We start from the raw sequence: 18,896 nt of genomic DNA, 5'->3' as shown, positions 1-18,896 counted from the left end.
AGGAAACTCTTAAGTATGGGTTTCCTGGATGTCCTTACAAATTTGACATAAGGACATCCTTCATTTTTTTTTCTGTAGGTTTCCCGCTTGACAGTCCGGCCTGATTCACGGGGGGGGGGGTGCGGTCAGAGATCGTGGAGGGGGGTTGGGGTCAGTTGATCGCATATGTGGAATCGCAGCAGGTAAGCTTGTTGGGCCTGGAGGAAACACTCTTGCTCCTCCTGGCCCACAAGCAGTGTAATAAAGGCACTTACCTGCTGAGCCAGGCCTTCTCGCCTTCTCTTACGTGGTGTGATTCAGAAGGCCCGGGAATCCCAGCCCCAGGAGTTAAAAATAAAAAAACCTGTCAAAAGGGAGGCCCGCAGCCTTCTTAAAAGGTTTCACTGACCGAGCCACCTCCTACGAGTGGTTTGGTCGCCCGCCCCTCGGCCCGCCTCCGTTAAAACCAGAAGTGGGCGAGTTGGAGTCGTTTTTTTTTTATTAAAAACGATTTTTACCTTCCCATCCGTCCCCAACCCACCCATTCGTGGGGTTAATATTTACCCCCTTGTATTCCGAACCGGAAAGAATAAAAATGTTGGTAAGTTCTTAGATACTTAGCAAACATCATCATTTACTTAATCGTGTACAAAGGTAGAAAGGTCATACAGATGGCACTGTACACGGACTCTTCTTTTATGTACAACCTTCAACTTTGATGGCTAGGCAGCTAGATTTCTTATATAGTGGAGCATTAGGCCTGTGACTCATTATACCAATCGTTTTTTTAATAAAAATGAAGATAGCTCGTCACCCGACGTGATCCATCTTATGGGACCAGTGAGCATCTCAGTGACATTACAATGACACATATTCAACCACAATCAGGCATTCTTTGCCTCTGTGAAAAGAAGTAGTACAACATTTTAAAATGTGTAGGTGGAAAAGGCCTGTTATACATCAAGGGTGCTTATTTGGATACAACACTTGCAATGAGTTATGCAATCAAGCCCACCTTTATAAATACAGCCAGTGATCATCTGCCTGTAATGCGTTGAAAAGATTGAATTTAGATTGCCGCTTTGAACAGTAAAGAGGTTAATCATAAAACCAGCACATTAGTTGATTTGGCTAGTTTGGGAGTTTTGTGCAATGCTGCTGCTTTTCACAGCAGTGTTAATTAATTATCAGGAAATCCTAAATTTAAAAAAAGGGGCATTTGAGGAGCATGATCTAATCTCCGCCAGTGCTTCAGGTAACTGTCAGAAACAGCACACTACCAGAAAGGCAAATTTCCAATATGATTTTCCAGAATATTCCTGGAGCACAGTACCCTTCCACCTCAGAGCCAACGTCAAACACTATAAATTCCAATGTACTAGATTCACTCTTACTTTGTTTCTCTTTTCAGAAAGAGCCCTATAAAATAGCGCTGATTTAAAAAGGCACACCCTCAAAAATTTAGAGGACGTTTCATTATGAAGACTTTGGGAAAGAAGAATTACGCAATGGTGGCATGGGGAACTGGCGGATTAACCATTTTCAGTATTCAGGCATCTCAAGAGCAAAATGGGTTAAATCCAAAAAATGGACGCCGTCATTTTCTATGGTTTCATAATCACTTAAAGTTTCCTGTTTTATATTGAAGCCAGAGTGTACAGGCCATATATTCCCAAGAGCTGGGCAACAAAACTAAAACCTGGGGTGACTACAGAAAAGAAAAACAAAGCTGTACAGGAACATAGTGGGCTAGAGGTTCCCGAGAATGTCCTGTGATCACTAAAGTTGTAAACATATTATCTTGATGCTCTGTGCAAAAGAGACAGACAGAAGGATTTGTAAAACAACTAAACTAGTTTCACTCATCTTGACCTACGTTAAGTCAACTTATTTTGGGGGGGGGGTGCCTATTTAGATTTACCCGAATAAATTCTTGCACACATGATTGTATATCCTGGCTGCTCTCTATGTCTATAATGCCTCTGTCCATTAACAAAAAAAAAGTTGTTTTGACAATAATAAAACAAATCCCATTTTAACTGGGTTCACTTTTTTATTTAAAAGTTGAGGTTACTTAGACCCCACACTCCCTTTCCTCCACTTCCGACAACATTTTTGGTTGGTGTACTATCGAATTCTTTGACTTCACAGAATTCAGGATGGGCAAGATCAGTGTTGAATTCCCAGGTCCTTCAAAGCATTTTTGCAACACAATCCATGGTAAGTCAAGGGGAATGCACAGCATTTGCAGGCTGAACTTTAACCTAGAGAAACTCAGTGGACACTGGAATTTGTTCAATACATTGTTTCTTGCTTAACAATGTGACTATTATTTTTCTTTCAGTACGGTTGTTTCATTATTTTATTAGGCCTTCGTACTTATACAGTACTGTAAGCTTTAGCTCTCAATGACTCAACGCTGTCATAGTTTTGAACAGTGAAATCTGACACTGGTCAAGCAAAAACAACTCGTGTAAAGAAACAGCTGAGGATGGTCTCATCAGCCTTGACGCTTCATTCCCTGTCTGATATGATTCACAGCACCATGTTTAAAAGAGAAGAGAATTTCTTATAACGGTTAGATTTTTTTCTAAAAAAGACACAGAAAAGTTGCCATGGAGAGTAGGGGAAACACAATGACCCAAAATGACCTTACAAGCTACTGAAAATGCAGCTTTAGACCTATCTTGTAGGAAAAAGTAACAGCTCCCTCCCCCAACTTCCTTACAACAATTCTCGGAAAAAGACAGCTTCCTGCTCTTTTCCACATAAAAACTGAATGTCAATGATCTCACACTTTGCCTCTCTATCACCTTGAGATCAGAATTTTTCCCTTTCTTAAAAAAATGCTACGATGTTATTTCATATTTAATAATCCGAAACCCGAATTTGAAGAGATGTTCCCCAAAGCCACAATGTTCCTCAACAAGTTTGGCCTGGTTTCAGAAATCCAAGGCCAGCCAACCACCGATTTCTATCTGCAGTCAAAATCCAAACCCACATAATAATAGGTACATGCAAGTCTAGTATAAGAAAACTTTTGACAGAAAACAGATTTATTATAAACAGAACCCGAGCACCAAAGTGGTTCCTGATTTAATCAGTTCTGGTATGGCTAGTCCTATTGCATTTAAGTTTGGTTGTATGTGAAACTTTCTTTTCTCTGTCTTGGCCTATTGCATAGGAAAAGGCGATTGTACTGTGCATAGATTAGTTCAGAAGCACAGCAGTTATATTGTTCAAGTGAAATTTAACATGTCAAACTAATCACAGAATCAGGGCCCAGAGGATGGATTGTAGAGAAACATTAATCTTAATGCACGCTGTAACGCTTTAGTAAAGGATAATTTAATGTACTAGAATGCTGCAATATAATTAAGCAAAAATTATATTTAAAAATACTACAATCCCTTTTCTATTTATAAAAAAGGATACAAAAGCAAGAGTTAAGATATGGCCTGGTTGAAGAGACATTTCATTAACTTTTACATGACTGCTACACAAAAAGGAAATAAAAGTAGCATACATATGTACTAAACTTTAAATGCCCCAATATGGCTGATAAAAACCATCAGCAAAAACAAGAATTAAGTTGTCCAACTGTCCAAGACTGTTGATCATGCCACAATGCTGTTTTGAGTGTGGGTTAACTGTCATGTTAGCAGAACTTAACTCAGATATTCAACTGATGTATTACTGTTCTCTGACCTAATTTAGAGCTGGACTAATTCCTCTCAATTGAAGTTAACCCAATTGTTAAACCTCTCTCTCTCTCTTACCTACACTATACTTGCCATAAAGAATGGAAAGCTTAAGTTGAGGATAACTCCACAAGTGAACTACAAGACAGTAATCTAATTGAGGGGTTCAGATCATCATTAACCATGAGGGTAAAGCCTGAACAGCTCAGATCAGTTATCTGAACCCCAAGATTAGATCACAATCTTGTAACTCATTTTTGCATTATGCTCATTTGCAATACATATCAGGCAGTGCTGTTTCTTTTCTTACTACTGGGCCAGTTCCATTTCCTAGACATGTTCCTCCCCTCCCCCCCACTATTACTAGAATTTGAAAGAGAGATGAAAATAGGGGATTACCAATGTTATGAGGCAAGATATCATAGTATCATAGTAGGTACAGCACAGGAGGCCATTCGACCTATTGTGCCTGTGCCAGCTCTTTGAAAGAGCTATCCAATAAGTCTCGTTTCCCTGCTCTTTCCCCACAACCCTGTAATTTTTTTTCTGAAAGTATATTGGGTCATTTGACAGGATCTTCAGTATTAGTTTTTCATTTTTCACAGTGAATTACAGTGATAGTCACCATGTGATAAATAAATGGAATATCTGAATTGCTTAAAAAGTCAATTTACTTTTAAGTTTTGGTGTTGGCTCACTTTCCTAGTGTAAGTTTTAAACGGCTCTTTACAAATTTAATGATCTCGGTGTCCTTGGGTTTATTTACTGATGACTTGGTGAACAGGCAACTGCAATAAAGTTTAATAAAGAACTTGACAAAAGAAAAACACTCAAATTAAATATTCACAAAAATATAAAGTAAAAAAAATGCATTGTTGTTTTGTGTATTTTATCAGAAGCCTAAAAAAAGAGGCCTAAGAAAATTGATATTGTAATGCTCAAAAATTGAAGGTTAACTCCATCCATAAACCAGTCTCTCTCATACTAGGCTGATTTGGATTCAATAACAAGCACAAATAATCCAGCAGTTACTTCAGTACCTTAAAATGCCCTTCTTTTCTATATAGTATAGTAAAAAAAAGGCAGGAGTCACAATTAATAGCTTTCAATGATACAAACGCTCTGAAATCAAAACAAACACTATATATTTACCAAGAAAAAAAAAGTTTAATACCACTGACATTTATAATTTTGATTAAATAAATTGTAAAGATAGCTTGTTACATTAAGACAGGTCTGCAGTCAAATACACTGTAGGCATTAATCTTTGAGAAACCATTTCAATTGTATAATGTGTTGAATTATTATTACACAACATGTCTGGATTGCAATTTGGAACAGACTCCCAGCTCTAGGAGAAGAGGCAGATTACTGAGTTTAAATGTGAAAGATTGTTACTTTGGACATTAAATAACATGGGGAAAGGTTAAGGAGAGAGGGAAGGGGGGAGGTTAAAAGGAAGAAAGTCACGGAATGAAAACTGCAGAATTTTTTTTTAAAAAATGGTCTAGAAACATTTTCTTCATTTAACAAGACTAGTCTTGGCTCTTGCCCAGCAACTTACCCCAGAGTCACCACCGCCGCCGCCGCTGTCTCCTTCTACACGGCGTTGACCAACATGTCCAAGACCGCAGCGAACCCCTCGCCCGCCCGGGGCCGGTCCCTCACCGAACCTTTGCCATTTAACACAGCTCCCCTAAAGCCGATCCGCTTTAACAATAATGTAGCCGCTACAAACTCTCTCCCCCTCCTCCTCCTCCTCCTCTTGATCACTGCACGAACCTGCCCTGACTTTACACTCTTAATCCATGCTTTATATTCCGACAGCTGATGCTAAAAATAGAAGCGATGGGTAGGGGAGCGCTCCTGACATCAAAGCTCCCATTTAAGCCTTTAAACGGGACATCTGCAGAGCGACGGCAGGAGACGATGATGAAGCAGAACCCCCCTTTCTTCCCTTCACGTTAATGGGTAATTCTCTCCTCCGCCGCGCCTCCTCCTCCCTTGACTTAGAGTTTCTGCTGACACTACAGACCTACACTTGGAAATGGACTGATCCAGAGCGCAGTCAGGTGGAGAGAGAGAGAGAGAGAGCCGCTTGGTGTATCTCACTAGACTCACATAGATTGTTGGCTTCACTGGAGCTGCTGCTTAGGAGTTCCCCTCTCTCCTCTGGTCTTTTTTCTTTTCTTCCATTATTATTTTTTTTTAAAGTGAATGACGATTGCACGGTGCAGTCCCCTGCAAACGAAAACTCTTGAAACTGCAACAGTTGCTGTAACTTATAAAGTCCCATGTACGTAAGCGTTGTTGATAGTTCCTGGTATCACTCTCAAGGCTGCGTGTGAACGTGTTTGTGCTCTTTTCTAGTGAGTAATTTGACTAAAACTGCTCTTATGTTCATCCAAGACCCAGAAGAACGAAAGTTTCACTCGCTCTGCCTGGACTGGATTAAAATTCAACTCCTACAAATAAAAGTGTATTCTAAGAGAAAGCTCCTTCCCCCCCCCCCCCAAAGGATGTGCTTGACAAGTCATATTTGAACGTTTAACAAGCTGAACCTGGAATAGAAACTAAACAGAAACCACCAAAAACAGATTGGCCCAGAATTTGCATACATGGGGCATCTCGCAGCTTACGCCATGAGTTGGATTTTTTTCCCCTCACCCTTCAGCTCCAATTAGTTTTGCGCTGCAAATTGCTGGAAGTGCGAGCTGATAACGGCACGGTGAGGGCAGCGGGGCATCTGGGACCTCGGTGAACGACGGGACCAACAGTCTATCTCCTTAACCATTGAGATTTAAAGATAGAGAAAGAAACAGAGCGAACAACCGAGAAAGAAATAGGGTGAACTAGAGTCAAATCAGGTACAGAAAGAGAAATAAAGAGATGGAACAAAAGATTGGATTAAGAGACAAAAAAAAGACAAAAAGGAAAAGTAAGAAAATAAGTTTTAAATTTAAAATCCCTTAGGAACAATTTACTACCTGCAAGAATGAGACTCCACAGTTTAAATTGTTCCCTTTCTGGGCCTCCGAGGTTGAGTGGCATTGCAGGATCATAAATCTCGTCATCAAAAGGGCCCTTACGTCATAAAATACCAGCTCTAACTTTCTGCGGCGAATTTAATTCGTATTCAGGGGCTCAAATCCAGCAATTCCTTGAAACTCATGGGGAGGTTGACGGCAAGATCCTGTTTTTGCGAGGCTAACGACGGAGTGGTGCAAATCGTCCAGCAATTTATGGCGATTCGCAACTCGGGATGTATCTCCACCTGACCACAAATTTACACATTACTAACGGCTTGCACCTTTAACTCGCTGTTATTTTGCCAGCAAATTCTGGCCCATTATCTGATCATCCAATTCATTTGTGCTGTGTGCATGACGGGATTGAACTGTGGAGATTCATGGGGATGGGTATTACGGAGTTTTGTTTGATCACCTTTGCTGGGCAGTGAGTTTTTATGAAGAATTTTCCTTCAGGAGATGAAATAGTAACATCGGAACATTAAGAACAGGAGTAGGCCATTCAGCCCCTTGGGCCTGCTCCGCTATTCAATTAGATCTTTTTAATTCGTTCATGGGATATGGGCGTCGCTGGCGAGGCCGGCATTTATTGCCCATCCCTAATTGCCCTTGAGAAGGTGGTGGTGAGCCGCCTTCTTGAACCGCTGCAGTCTGTGTGGTGAAGGTTCTCCCACAGTGCTGTTAGGAAGGGAGTTCCAGGATTTTGACCCAGCGACGATGAAGGAACGGCGATATATTTCCAAGACGGGATGGTGTGTGACTTGGAGGGGAACGTGTAGGTGATGTTGTTCCCATGTGCCTGCTGCTCTTGTCCTTCTAGGTGGTAGACGTCGCGGGTTTGGGAGCTGCTGTTGAAGAAGCCTTGGCGAGTTGCTGCAGTGCATCCTGTGGATGGTACACACTGAGCCACTGTGCGCTGGTGGTGAAGGGAGTGAATGTTTAGGATGGTGGATGGGGTGCCAATGAAGCGGGCTGCTTTGTCCTGGATGGTGTCGAGCTTCTTGAGTGTTGTTGGAGCTGAACTCATCCAGGCAAGTGGAGAGTATTCCATCACACTCCTGACTTGTGCCTTGTAGATGGTGGAAAGGCTTTGGGGAGTCAGGAGTTGAGTCACTCGCCGCAGAATACCCAGCCTCTGACCTGCTCTTGTAGCCACAGTATTTATGTGGCTGGTCCAGTTAAGTTTCTGGTCAATGGTGACCTCCAGGATGTTGATGGTGGGGGATTCGGCGATGGTAATGCCGTTGAATGTCAAGGGGGGGTGATTAGACTCTTGTTGGAGATGGTCATTGCCTGGCACTTGTCTGCACCTCAACTCCATTTACCCACCTTTGCTCCATTTCCCTTGATTCCCTTACCTAATAAAAATCTGTCTCAGTCTTGAAAGCTCCAATTGTCACAATGTCCACAGTCTTTTGGGGGAGAGAATTGCAAATTTCTACTAATCTTTGTGTGAAAAAGTGCTTCCTGATTTTGCTCCTGAATGACCTGGTTCTAATTTTAAGATTATGTCCCCTTGTTCTTGATTTCCCCACCAGAGGAAATAGTTTCTCCGTATCCACCCTATCAAATCCTTTTAATATTTTAAACACCTCAATCAGTTCACCCCTTAATCTTTTATAGTCAAGGGAATATAAGCCAAGTTTATGCAACCCGTCCTCATAATCTAAGCCCCGGTATCATTTTGGTGAATCTTCGCTGCACCCCCCCGGTAGATTGGTTGTACATGGTCAGTGGAAAGAGTCGGTTTGTTGTGTCAAATGGTCTTTTATTAGACTATCTTTTGCTTCTATGTACAGTGGACGCCACATGGAGAATCTTTATAGTGCAGCCAACAGAATGGCCTTTTTTAATAGGCAGTTTATAGCAGCATGATAGGTGATTGTTGTCATCTTGACAAACTTAACTCAAAGAATCCTCTTTAGAAATGCCACTTAATCATGGAGAGATGTGACGATGTTCTCTGAAGATGGTAAAGATGGCTGGTGTGGATAATGAAATGTCGTTCTGGTGCAGTAGGCTGTGGTTAATATGCACAGTGTAGAAGGAATGTTAATATACCTCTGACAGTACTATACCCGACCTGGGAGTGTTTCGATGCTGATCTTGGGTGCTCATAACGAAAAAGTGCACTATTTTCCTTCACTTTGGTGAGCATGCACAGACAAAAAATATAAATCAAATTAAAAAGAAACAAAATGTGATGGGCTGTTGTGTGCGACATGGTAAACAGCTTGTGGACTGCAATGCAGTCATGTAGCAGTTGGTGAATCCAGTGTTGAGGAGCAAAAACAAGCTAACGTGTTGCCTTTTAACGTTTACAGTGATCAATTGGAGGCTATTTGCATATACTGCTAGACTGCCATTAGTACAGAACAAAAGCATATAACCTATGCTGTACCTGACCTGGGAGTGCTTGGTGCTGACACTGGATGAAAAATGTGGAAAAGTGTTTCACCCTCCAGCACTGAAATCATTCATCATGATAAGTGCATAAAAAATGCCTCCCTCTTTGCAGCTCACCAGAGAGGTAGGGTTATTGTTGCTGTGCCTACAGCTTCCATCAGTCCAACTTTCTACCATGGAGCTTTATATACTCTTATTTGTATTCATTTGAGGCAAAACAAAGTAGCGTGCAACAAATTGCTTATTTGTACTGTCTCTATAACGTCCTCCAGCCCTACAATCCTCTGAGTACTCTGCATTTCTCCGATTCTGATCTCTTGCAATCCTCGATTTCCTTCGCCCCACCATTGGCAACCATACTTTCAGCTGCCCAGGCCCAAAACTCTGGAATTCCCTCCCTAAACCTCTCTGCCTCTCTACCTCTCCTTCTCCTATAAGATGTTCCATAAAACCTATCACTTTGACCAAGCTTTTGGTCACATGCCCTTATGTGGCTCGGTGTCATATTTTTCTGATAATGCTCCTGTAAAACGCCTGGGATGTTTTACTACATTAAAGTCACTATTTAAATGCAAGTTGATGTTGTACTGAAAGTCTGTGCCTTGTTTCCCATTTGTGGGCACCGTTCTCAACAGCAATATAAAAATTGCGGGCAAACAGAGCCATGTTCTCTGACCGCTGGCGGGCTGGACGGGCCAGCGTAAAGGTGTTGCTCTTGCTGACCTTTACAGACCTTACTTCCCTGTTGTTTCAACATCTGTGGCAACCACACTACATAATAAATAATGTGGTTTCCATAGCACCCAGTACCCTGAGGCATTGGTACGGAACGTCTTCAAGAAACAGTTCTGCAATACATAAATGCCATTAGTCTGGAGTCATAGTCCAACCTTGCACAGCTGCATTGAGAAGAGCTGCACCATTTCCAACTCCAAACACCAAATGTTCACATGCTGTACAAGGCAAATGCTGCATGGTTGCTTGCATACATCAGACACTGCATGCATATGCAAATAAAAATATTTTATTTTACATGGTCGGTGAATAAGGATAAGGTAGAATCATAAAATCACAGAATGGTTACAGCCCAGAAGAAGGCCATTTGGCCCATCGAGCCCATGCTGGCTCTTTGTAAGGGCAATCCAGTTAGTCCCATTCCCCTGCTCTTTCCCCATAGCCCCGCAAATTTTTTCCCTTCAGGTATTTATCCAATTCCTTTTTGAATGCCACGATTGAATCTGCTTCCACCACCCTTTCAGGCAGCGCAGTCCGGATCATAACTACTCACTGCGTAAAAAACGTTTTTCCTCATGTCACCTGAAGTTAAATGAAGTTAAATCTATCGGGTAAAATGATAGGCAGACTTGGTCTTTGTTTCTTGTCATGCCTTTATTTCAATGTTACAGTACGATAAGCAGGATACAGTCAAGCCTAGCATCGAGCTCTTCAGACAGTACCATAGCTTTAATCGAATCATCCCTGTTTATACATTCAAATCTCCCACTTATTTCCCTTAACCCATGATAGGTTATACATTTGTGCATTGCCTTATATGGTGCATCACCCTCTTTTCTGTTTGTGCTCCCCTCAGCAGTCCTAGCCGTTCCATTCAGCCTGTGGTAAATGAGTTTTCAAGCTGCTAATTTCATCAATTGCTGAGGTGATCAGGGCCTTTATCTCCTGCTAATTTAATCATGCACACATTATCATATGTCCCGACTGTCCTTGCTGCTCCTTTTCAACTTAACTCCTTCCTTCCCATGACTCAACATCGCCTTTGGTTATTTTACCAATGACCTTAAATCTGTGTCTTCTGGTTCTCGACCCTTCTGCCAATGGGAATTGATTCTCTTTATTTACTTTATCTAAACCCTTAATAATTTTGAACACTTCTATCAAATCTCCTCTCATCCTTCTCTGTTCTCAGGAGAACAACCCCAGCTTCTCCAGACTATCCACATAACTGAAGTCCTTCATCCCTGGAACCATTCTAGTAAATCTTTCCTGCATCCTCTCTAAGACCTTCACATCCTTCCTAATGTGCGGTGCCAAGAATTGGATACAGTAATCCAGCTGTGATCGAACCAGTGTTTTATAAAGGTTCAACATAACTTCTTTGCGTTTGTACCCAATGCCTTTATTTATAAAGCCCAGGATCCCATATGCTTTTTTAACCACTTTCTCAACCTGCCCTGCCACCTTCAAAGATTTGTGCACATATACCCCCAGGTCTCTCTTTTCCTGCACCCACTTTAGAATTGTACCATTTAGTTTATATTGCCTATCCTCTTCCTGCCAAAATGTATCACTTCACACTTCTCTGCGTTAAATTCCACCAGCCTGTCGATATCCTCTTGAAGTCTATTACTATCCTTCTCACTGTTTACTACACTTCCAAGTTTTGTGTCATTTGCAAATTTTGAAATTGTGCCCTGTACACCGAAGTCCAAGTCATTAATATACATCAAAAAAAGAGTGATCCAGTATCGACCCCTGGGGAACACCACTGTACATCTCCCTCCAGTCTGAAAAACAGCTGTTCACCACTACTCTCTGTTTCCTGTCACATAGCCACTTTCATATCCATGCTTCCACTGCCTCTTTTATTCCATGGGCTTCAATTTTGCTGACATGCCTATTATGTGGCTCTTTACCAAATGCCCTTTGAAAGTCCATGTACACAACATCAACCCTCTCTGTTACCTCATCAAAAAACTCAATCAAGTTAATTAAATACAATTTGTCTATAACAAATCCATGCTGGCTTTCCTTTATTAATTTTGTCCTGGATTATCGTCTCTAAAAGCTTCCCCACCACCGAGGTTAAATTGATTGTCCTGTAGTTGCTGGGTTTATCCTTACACCCTTTTTTGAACAAGGGTGTAACATTTGCAATTCTCCACTCCTCTGGCACCACCCCCATATCTAAGGAAGATTGGAAGGTTAGAGCCAACACCTTTGCAATTTCCACCCTTACTTCCCTCAGCAAGCTATCCCATCCTGACCTGGTGACTTACAGCCAGCCTTTCTAGTATCTCCTCTTTATCAATTTTTAGCCCATCCAATATATCAACTACCTCCTCTTTTATTGTGACTTTGGCAGCATCTTCTTCCTTGGTAAAAACAGACGCAAAGTACTCATTTTATACCTCAGTCATGCCCTCTGCCTCCATGCGTAAATCTCCTTTTTGGTCCCTAATCGGCCCCACCCCTCCTCTTAATACCTGTTTACTATATATATATGCCTATAGAAGACTTTAGGATTCCCTTTTATGTTGGCCGCCAGTCTATTCTCATGCCCCCTCCTTGCCCCTTTTATTTCCTTTTTCACTTCTCCTCTGTACTTTCTATATTCAGATTGGTTCTCACTTGTATATCAATCTGACATCTGTCTTACGCCCCCTTTTCCTGTTTCATCTTACTCTGTATCTCTTTCGTCATCCAGGGAGCACTGGCTTTGGTTGCCCTACCTTTTCCCCTTGTGGGAATGTACCTAGACTGTACCTGAACCATCTTCCCTTTAAAGTTCACCCATTGTTCGATTACAGTTTTGCCTGTCAATCTTTGATTTCAATTTACCCAGGCCAGATCCGTTCTCAACCCACTGAAATTGGCCCTCCTCCAATTAAGTGTTTTTACTCTAGTTTGCTCCTTGTCCTTTTCCATATCTAATCTAAACCTTATGTTATTATGATCACTGTTCCCTAAATGTTCCTCAACTGACACTTGCTCCACTTGACCCACCTCATTCCCCAGAATCAGATCCAGCAATGCCTCCTTCCTCATTGGACCGGAAACATACTGATCTCCTAAACACACTTCGGAAATTTCTCTCCCTCTTTGCCCTTTGCACTATAACTATCCCCATCTATATTAGGATCGTTGAAGACCCCCATTATCACTACTCTATAGTTCTTGCGCCTCTCTGTAATTTCCCTGCAAATTTGCTCCTTTATATTCTTCCCATCAGTTGGTGGCCTATAGAATACACCCAGTAGTTTAATGGTGCTTCTATTGTTTCTTAACTCTAACCAATAAATTCTGTCCTTGACCCCTCAAGGACATCCTCTCTCTCCAGCACTGCAATATTCTCCTTAATCAATACTGCCATCCCCCTCCCCCTCACTTTTTCTCCTTGCCGATCTTTCCTGAACACCTTGTATCCAGGAATATTTAGTACCCAATCCTGCTCTTTTTTGATCCAGGTCTCCGTTATCACCACAACATCATATTCCTTTGTGGCTATTTGTGCTGGCAGCTCACCAACCTTATATACCACGTTTACACACATGCACCCTAAGCCTATCTCAGGTCTTCTCGTATTCTCTCTTAGTCTGATCCCACCTATTACTGTACTATTTCTTACTCTAGTGCTATCTGTTTCTCCCAATCCTTTGTGTACCTTGTTTCTCCTTTCTAATGCTACATTCCCTAGCCAAATGAGTTTAAACTATCCCCCACAGCACAGAATAGAATGAATGGGACAAATCTGGTGGATAGGGATGGATGCTGTGATTAAACCAGTCCAAATATAATGGATCAATTTACCTTCAGATTGATCCCAACATTCATGCTACACCAGGTAGGAGGATTTATTCTGTGCGTTAATTGTAGCGAAATCAAATGCATTTATTTTTTCACTACGTATCGTACACAGGGAAAATCCTCCTACCACCTCCCCCCAAAGTACATCTACCTCATCCTTAACAATTTCAGAGTTTTTTTGTATATATATAGCAATTGGGGCCTCAATTATTCATAATATTTATTAACGACTTAGATGAAGGCATAGAAAGTCTCATAGCTAAGTTTGCAGATGACACAAAGATTGGTGGCATTGTAAGCAGTGTAGATGAAAACATAAAATTACAAAGGGATATTGATAGATTAGGTGAATGGGCAAAACTGTGGCAGATGGAATTCAAAGTAGACAAATGTGAGGTAATCTACTTTGGATCAAAAAAGGATAGAACAGGGTACTTTCTAAATGGTAAAAAGTTAAAAACAGTGGATGTCCAAAGGGACTTAGGGGTTCAGGTACATAGATCATTGAAGTGTCATGAACAGGTACAGAAAATAATCAAGAAGGCAAATGGAATGCTGGCCTTTATATCTAGAGGACTGGAGTACAAGGGGGCAGAAGTTATGCTGCAGCTATACAAAACCCTGGTTAGACCGCACCTGGAGTACTGTGAGCAGTTCTGGGCACAGCACCTTCGGAAGGACATATTGGCCTTGGAGGGAGTGCAGCGTAGGTTTACTAGAATGATACCCGGACTTCAAGGGTTAAGTTACAAGGAGAGATTACACAAATTGGGGTTGTATTCTCTAGAGTTTAGAAGGTTGAGGGGTGATCTGATCGAAGTTCATAAGATATTAAGGGGAACGGATAGGGTGGATAGAGAGAAGCTATTTCTACTGGTTGGGGATTCTAGGAGTAGGGGGCACAGTCTAAAAATTAGAGCCAGACCTTTCAGGAGTGAGATTAGAAAACATTTCTACACACAAAGGGTGGTAGAAGTTTGGAACTCTCTTCCGCAAACGGCAATTGATACTAGCTCAATTGCTAAATTTAAATGTGAGATAGATAGCTTTTTGGCAATCAAAGGTATTAAGGGATATGGGCCAAAGGCAGGTATATGGAGCTAGATCACAGATCAGCCATGATCTTATCAAATGGTGGAGCAGGCACGAGGGGCTGAATGGCCTACTCCTGTTCCTATGTTCCTATGTTCCTAATTGTTCCTTAGTTTAAAGATGTAGTCATAGACTTAATATATAGTAAACTTGATTCAAGGTATATATCTGCACTTACCTTTTTAGTCTCAGCAAGGTATTGAGATTTACAACACTTTAAAATACTTACTGTTCTTGTCGATAGCTTATCTGTCAATTAATTGCAGGACCTTATACATCACTGTTTGAAATTATTTTTATATCAGCTCTTAACAACTGCTTAGACTTAAAGAAGAGAAAGGTGTGCTGTCAAATGCTTGACTGCATCTTAAACTTCGGTTAGTCTTTGAAAAGGGTTGAAAATAACTCATACTTTTGTAATCAAGATAATCCAATTCATGGTTCAGCAAAATAGAATCATAGTATCATACAGCACAGAAGGAGGCCATTTGGCCCATCGCGCCTGTGCCGGCTCTTTGAAAGAGCTGACCAATTAGTCCCACTTCCCTGCTCTTTCCCCATAGCCCTACAATTTTTTCCTTTTCAAGTGTATGATTCCCTTTTGAAAGGTACTATAGAATCTGTTTCCACCACTCTTTCAGGCAGTGCATTCCAGATCAATGCAACTTGCTGCATAAAAAAATTTCTCCTCATCTCCCCTCTGGTTTTTTGCCAATTATCTTAAATCTGTGTCCTCTGGTTACCGACCTTCCTGTCAGTGGAAACAGTTCCTTCTTCTTTACTCTATCAAAACCCCTCATCATTTTGAACACCCCTATTAAATCTCCCCTTAATCTGCTACAATGAGAAACATCCCAGCTTCTCTAGTCTCTCCACATAACTGAAGTCCCTCATCCCAAATATAAGGAATTTACCTAATCAGAAATTCAATACTGAGTGAACCATTTCCCAACAATGCCTTCTCCCAGTCTTTCCTTTCACAGCTACCTTCCTGAGATAGGAGAATATTCAGAACGAAACCGCAAAAATTTGAGGGGAAATTCTATAAATTCCAGATTAATTGACTGGAACTTCTGATGGTGAGGTCAGAGGCTTGATGATGTGGAGGAAATGGTCTTCAGGAGACCACATTCAACGCTAAGTCTTTCATTCTAGGGACGTGGCTGTCACAGGCAAGGCTGAATTTGTTGTCCATCTCTACTTGCCCTTGAGAAGGTGGTGGTGAACCTTCTTCTTGAACCGCTGACAGCAGTCTGTGTGGTGAAGGTGCTGCCACAATGCTCTTAGGTAGGAAGTTCCAGGATTTAGACCCAGCGATGATGAACATACAAAAATGGCAAAAAACCAGAGAGGAGATGAGGAGAATTTTTTTATGCAACAAGTTGCTATGATCTAGAATGCACTGCCTGAAAGAGTGGTGGAAACAGATTCAGTAGTACCTTTCAAAAAGAAATCGTACACTTGAAAAGGAAAAATTTGTAGGGCGATGGGGAAAGAGCAGGGAAGTGGGACTAATTGGTCAACTCTTTCAAAGAGCCGGCACAGGCACGATGGGCCAAATGGCCTCCTTCTGTGCTGTACGATACCATGATTCTATTTTGCTGAACAATGAATTGGATTATCTTGATTACAAAAGAATGAGTTATTTTCAACCATTTTGTTGTATAAAAAAAGACGATGTACATTATATTCACCAAGCAGTCTAGATTCTGAAATAGGCAGTCTTAATTAACAAAATAAACAGAATACTGAAGCATTTTACCAAATCAATAGACTACAAGTCAGAGGAGGTTATGCTAAAACTGTATAGAATTCTGGCCTGACTTGAGTATTGTGGCCTGGTTTGGTAACCAAGACACGAGAGGAACATTCAAACCCTGGAGGTAGTTCAGAGAAGAGTCACAAGGGCAATCCTCAGCATCAGAGGACTGAGCAATGAGGAAAGATTAGAAAAATGGGATCTGTTTAGCCTCAAAACCAGGCCACTGAGAGGGAGCCTATAGAAGTATGTGATTGCAGCAGAGCTTTGCCATGCCTCGAACAGGAAAAATATGTTATATATTTTTTGAGTAGACAGGCGTTGTGATCTAAAGACCGGCTTTGGGTAGCAATATTCTTAGAAGGACAATACAGAATACCATATAGAGAAAATTATTAGTTTTGTAAGGAGGTGGCCAGCCACTGCTAATTTCACTGTCTGAAATCAGAATCCTATCAAGTCAAGGGTTTTGGCCAGCCCTGCATCTTTTTGAAGTGTTAATGCATGTTATCTTGCCCAAAGTAATGCCACAAATTTATTCATGCAGTTCAGTCCCAGATGATGATTGCATGGTTTTTCTGTACATTGATATTCTCCTTGGTCAATCGTTTTTCAGATGAGACGTTAAACTGAGGCCCCGTCTTCCCTCTCAGGTGGACATAAAAGATCCCACAACACTATTCAAAGAAGAGCCGGGGAGTTCTCCCAGCAGGGGAGTTCTCCTGGTGTCCTGAACAACATTTATCCCTCAGCCAATAACTAAAAAAGATGATCTGCTCGTTTATTTCATTGCTGTTTGTGGGATCTTGCTATGTGCAAATGAGCTGCCACGTTTCCCACATTATAACAGTGACTACACTTCAAACGTACTTTATTGGCTGTTAAGTGCTTTGGTATGTCCTGAGGTCATGTAAGTCTTTCTTTCTTTTTGTTCATCCATTTTTATCAATCTAACCAGCAGTAGCAGAAAATACTTTATTAAATGAAATATTTTAAACAAGAGCTATTATACGTCCAAAAGGCAACTGCCGTCTCAAAGGTGAATTTAATAATAGATTACTTATAATTTGTTGAGCATGAAAATATGCATAACTAGGAAACGCATGAATCAAGATTGACATTTTTGTATAATTTAAGTTGTGTTAGTTTTGAAGAAAATACCCAATATTAATAAATGCAAATCAGAAATATCACCTGATATCTCAAACGTACACAGAGAGAAAGAAGTTGCATTTATAACCGCACCTTATCACATCTATCAGGATGTTCTAAAGTGCTTCACATCCAATTAATTATTTTTTGAAGTACAGTCATTGCAGTCATGTGGGTAAATGCAGCAGCCAATCGGCAAGCAGCAGGTCCAACAAACAGCACATAAGATGAATGACTAGTTGATTTTTTTTTGGTGGCATTTGGTGAAGGGAGAATGTTGGCCAGTACACCAGGAGAGCTACCTGCTGTTTGAATACAATCTACTCCTCTCAAATTGAAATCACTTAATTCAAGTTATCCGATAATTCAGTTTTTTCTTAGCATTAAATCCCTACTTTCCTATGTTATTTAAGATTCCTAATTCAAATTGCTGGGTAATTCACTCTTTTCGTACAAAAAAAATCAATATCAGATCATCAAGAGTAAACGTAGTCTCAGGGGATCTTTTATATTCAGTGTAACTGGCTGACATGGCCCGCGGTGAGCATCTCATATGAAGGACACCACCTCTGTTATTGCAACTCTCCCTCAGTACGATATTAAAGTGTTAGCCTAGATTATGTGCTGGAGTGGGGCTTGAACCCATCCATCTGACTCAGAAGCAAGAATGTTTATCAACTGAGCCACAGTTGCAAATATATCTGTGTAAGCTGCCCGGAGACCTCTTTTTTTTTATTCGTTCATGGGATGTGGGCGTTGCTGGCAAGGCCAGCATTTATTGCCCATCCCTAATTGCCCTCTACATAAAATAATAGGGGAACTATACTAAAATAGCTTTTATATATGTATGTGATTTTGTTAAGGTTTGTATTGGGTTAATAATGAACCCATACTTCACATACTGGTAGATAATAAGGCTAACTTGTAGAAAAGGAATTAGTTCTGAAAATATGAGCGCAAGGCAAGATGGATAAGTTTTCAGGCCCTGATGGTATACACCCTAGGCTGTTGGAAAAGGTCAGAGAGGAGATATCTAAGGCTCTGACCATAATTTTTAAATTCTCCTTAAGTATTCACGTTATGCCATGGGGTTGGAGAGTAGTTGATGTAACACTCTTGGTCCAGAAGGAAGAGAAGGATAAACCAGGTAACTGTAGACCAGTTAGTCTAACATCAGTTGTGGGCAAACTCTTAGAATACATAATTCGAGATGAAATTAGTAAGCATTTAGAA

The 18,896-nt window shown here is 41.0% G+C and overlaps 1 protein-coding gene across 2 annotated transcripts in view; it reads right to left on the bottom strand.

Moving 5' to 3' along the window:
• The window catches only part of LOC137323530 (ras-related protein M-Ras), a 49,181-nt gene extending 43,186 nt beyond the window's left edge, over positions 1–5,995 (bottom strand). Inside the window, exon 1 of one of the 2 annotated variants that reach the window (XM_067987101.1) lies at positions 5,802–5,995. The gene's annotated coding sequence lies outside the window, so the exon portion shown is untranslated. Of the gene's footprint in view, positions 1–5,244; positions 5,729–5,801 lie in introns of those variants that run through there. The other variant, XM_067987100.1, reaches the window with a different exon arrangement.
• Positions 5,996–18,896: the final 12,901 nt, after the last annotated feature.

Source organism: Heptranchias perlo, chromosome 7 (assembly GCF_035084215.1).
Source record: "Heptranchias perlo isolate sHepPer1 chromosome 7, sHepPer1.hap1, whole genome shotgun sequence".
NCBI lineage: Eukaryota > Metazoa > Chordata > Chondrichthyes > Hexanchiformes > Hexanchidae > Heptranchias > Heptranchias perlo.
The sequence above is the reverse complement of the archived record's forward strand: the minus strand, read 5'-3'. Positions and strand labels throughout refer to the sequence as shown.